Consider the following 3,925-nt stretch of genomic DNA (forward strand, 5'->3'; position numbering starts at 1 on the left):
CGCAGCATGCGGTCCCCGCTCACACGGGGGCGCGGCACGCGGTCCTTTCCCGCGAAGGCAGCGCCACTGCGCGGGGCCCGGCGGTCAGGATGGGCTTCCAGGAGGTGGAGCGGCCCGCCTGGGGCTTTGAGGGACATGGAAGAGAGCGGTTCCCAGCATTGAGGACGGAGGCTATGGCGAAGGCATGGGCCGTTCCAGAAAGGGCCGGAGCCGGGCCTTGTGACAGTCACTGGGAGGTCCCCTTAAGATGTTTTGGCTTTATTTGGGAGGCAGCGGAGAGTCGTCAGAGATCCCGGCAGGACAGGGTCAGATGTAGGTCACACAGAGGTCCCCCGGGGGACTCGTCAGCTGGCCGTGAGGCTGGGTGCGGGGAGGACGGTTTGGAAGCAGCACGCCGCGCGGGCTCGGAGCGTTTCTGCCCATCTCCTGTGTCCTGGATCGTATCTTTTACGCTCCTTCAGGAACCTGCACCGGCAATGACTTCTCAGCGCTATCTGCCGCTTTTCCTTCTTTGCTGGCTCTGTAGCACGTGAGCTGTGTTTATGTCTCGAGAAACAGGGTTTCGGCCCCCGCTGTCCCTTCTCCCTCGCATTGTCACGTTTCTGGCTGTTTGCACTGCCTCTGCGAGGGTCGCAGAGTCCCGCCTCTCCCGCCCTCTTTTCCGAAGCAGTGACCAGGCACCTCGCTCAGTTCCCAGCCTGTCTGACGTCTTGGCCACATCTGTCTGTCTCGCCCGTTCCCACAATGCTCTGCAGCCTCCATTCCTCCACCTGCATCGGCAGTCACGATTTCTCTGTCGACTCCCTGAACATCTCTGGAGTCCATCACCCCCACTACAGGCCCATTGCCCTCACTACTGCCTCTTACCTGGATGAACGCGCTGGCCGCCTGCCGGCTGCCCCGCCTCATCTCTGCCCCATGCTCTTCCTCAGGCACAAGTCAAGCCACATAGCTTTCCTGCTTAAGGCCTTCCTGTGCTTCCCGAAGCCCTGTGATGGGCCCCGGCTCTTCACTTAGGCCCTCACGGCCGTCACGATGCGGCCCCTGTCCTCCGACGCCGTGTCCAGCTCTCTGCACACCTCGGCAGCCTTAAGCCAACCGGAACTCCTCAGGGTCCCGAGATGCGCCAGGCCTTCTGCGGCCATGAGTTTGCACGTGCAGTTTCCTGGCCCTCGTGCCACCGGGTTGAGCTCAAACGGCTCCCTAGGTGGAAGCTAGGGGTGGAAGCTCTCTAGGCTCCCCTGGCAGAGCTGCCTGCAGCCCCTGCGTACCCGGCATCTCTGGTGCATCCTTCTTAAGCCTCCCCCCACTAGACCGGGGAAGACCCAGCAGGCAGCACCAGATACCTTCCTCTTCTGCTTCCGGCTCGACGCGTGTCCACAGGGCAGCAGTTCTCCTTCCCTGACCGTCTCCCTTGTCCTCTCCATCCTGACTCCCAAGGGCTCTCCCCGGGCTGTCCTCCTAGGGACTTAGGGCAGTTTCCAGAAATGGGTCTCTCCAATATGGACCTCTATTGGAACTTCCTCCCAGAAGCAGCAGCCACTCCCCGAGAGGGTGGGAAATCACCACGCACACACACACTACGCTCCAAGGGAACGAGCACTTGGTCCTCCTTGCTCACTGCTGGACTGCAGCCCCGCAGACGGGCCCGGCACACAAGAGATGCTCGGTACACGTAGGTTGAATTTCAACTCTTTGTTTTAACGGTCAAGGCCAGGACTTTCGAGTGCACCTTCTAACAGGTGTGTCCACATCTGCGCGTGAAGCTGGACACTGAGCAGCTGTTGTCCCCTCCAGCCCGGCAACGGCCTGGTGGGGATGACGGCGGCGGGGAGGCAGCTCCCGAGAGCTCACAGCCTTACGGGGAAGCCAAGAAGCATAGACAGGGCGTGACACCTGCAAACCCCAGTGACGGCAGCGCCCCCGTTGGGCAGGGAGCCAGTTCAGCAGAGGCTATAGGGGAGGGTCTCAGGTGGTAGGCGCAGGAGGAGCTGGGGGTGGCGGGTGTATTTCCAAAAGCACCTCGGCACGTCCAGACCAAAGAGTTGCCCCAACCATGGCCCTCAGGAACATGGAAGTTATGCCACCGTGCAGAAGGCCTCTTGACCTAGGGCACAGCGGGTAGGTTTGCGCCAGGTCCTCCCCAGCCTGCCGCCCAGAGCTTCCCCACACACGCAGGAGCAGCGCCAAGGGGGCGCGATGCGTGGAGCGGGCTGCCCTTTCCTCCCACGGCCGTCCTGAAAAGCGCCTGGCTCTCTGTGTTCAGGGACAGCCAGACCAAATCAGAAACCACACCACCATGCTGTCCTGTGAGCTGTCTGATAATGAAAGCCCAGACCTTGAGTCACTTTCACAGAGAGATTTATCGAGAATGCTAACAGCACAGGATACAGTACTTCCCAACAAAAGGTGCAAACGCGTCACTTAGAAAGGCATGCTGAGTAGTCTTTGCTTTCACACGTATTAAAAAACTTACAAAAATAAAATAAAACTGCGTGCTGCCCATCTTTTCAAATAGTAAAAGAACCTTATGAAAAAATCACTTGATTTTACAACAAAAGACACAAACGGACATTTTTATGTAAATTTATAAGGCAAACTCTTTATATAATAAATAGGTTACAGGGATTCAGTGGGGGGTGTTTTTGAAACGTATACAGGTACATTCAGACAGGTTTACTGAAATGGTACAAATTTCCTTAATAAATTGCCTTTTGTTTTTAAATATATCAGTGCTTTCAGTCATTTGGCTATACACAAAGAACCTTTTTTGAACACTACAAAAAAGCAATCAATATTTTTTGTTTTTAAAACGACCTACTTATTTCCTAAAGTAATTGTCCCAAAACACAAAAACTGAAGGTGAATGTGATAGAGGGCTTTTCGAGACATCTCCAGCCAAGTCTGTCCGGCGGCTCCCCGCGCCCCATGCATACTTCTCCCACCCTCGGCCTGGCTTCCCTCCGCATGGGGTGGCTGGCCTGTGTCGCTGAGACTCGGGAGGGGGCAGCCACCCTGTCTTGGTTCTACCTGCTACTAAACCCCATGTGCGAATGGTCACTAGAGTCAGCACTGTCCTCACCTTTCGGAGGAGGGGCGCCGGGTGCTCGGGGAGCACACATCTGTCCCTGTCCCATGAACCCGAAATTGTCTGGTGGGGGTGACGGCGTCTCTGAGAAGGATCTGGTCTTGCCACGGAAAGGGAAGAGGGTTTCTCACGTCCAAATTTTGCTGGGAATTGGATGACAGCCAAGAGAGCGCACCCCGCCCCCATCATCTCATCGCCTGGGATTGTGGGAATTGAGAGGTCGCATCAGTGCTGTGTGCTGCGGGACGGGGCGGGATGTGATGGAGGGTCCTAGACAACAATGCCCACCGCCTGGCCTGTCCAGAAAGCTGTGTCAGGCGAAGAGTGGCCGATCTGCCCTGTCAACACACACCTGACCTGTGGCCACGGCGGAGGTCTCTGGGGAGATGCCCGCCCTTTGGCTGAGCCACGCCGTTCAGGCTCGCCCCATCCTCCTCCCACCCAGGTGAGGATGGCCCTGCTCACACCCCTCCTGGTTCCCCTCGCAGGAACGTAAACCTCCTCTGTCCTTAAAAATAATGATGCTAATAATCTTGGGGAGGGGGCGGGAAAAAGGCAAAAGAATCCACTGGGCGGAACAAGACCTGGTTTTGCTCTGACTGAAAATGGCAACGTGACAGCTATTCGGTCCGTTGGCTTAGGCTTCACTTCTTTGGGTGGCTTCTGGCTGATCTGAGCAGGGGTCATCTCTTCGGGTCTCCCCTCCTGGGGAAATAGGACAGCCCCCCCCATCTCGGTCACCATCCCCTCCCTCCGAATTCTTTTGTTTGTAAAGAAAAGGTGTCGAGAAGCATTTGTCTCTGGAACAATTACTTTAAACGTGGTTACAATACAGAC

Source organism: Pteropus vampyrus, unplaced genomic scaffold (genome assembly GCF_000151845.1).
Source record: "Pteropus vampyrus isolate Shadow unplaced genomic scaffold, Pvam_2.0 Scaffold275, whole genome shotgun sequence".
Taxonomy (NCBI): Eukaryota; Metazoa; Chordata; class Mammalia; order Chiroptera; family Pteropodidae; genus Pteropus; species Pteropus vampyrus.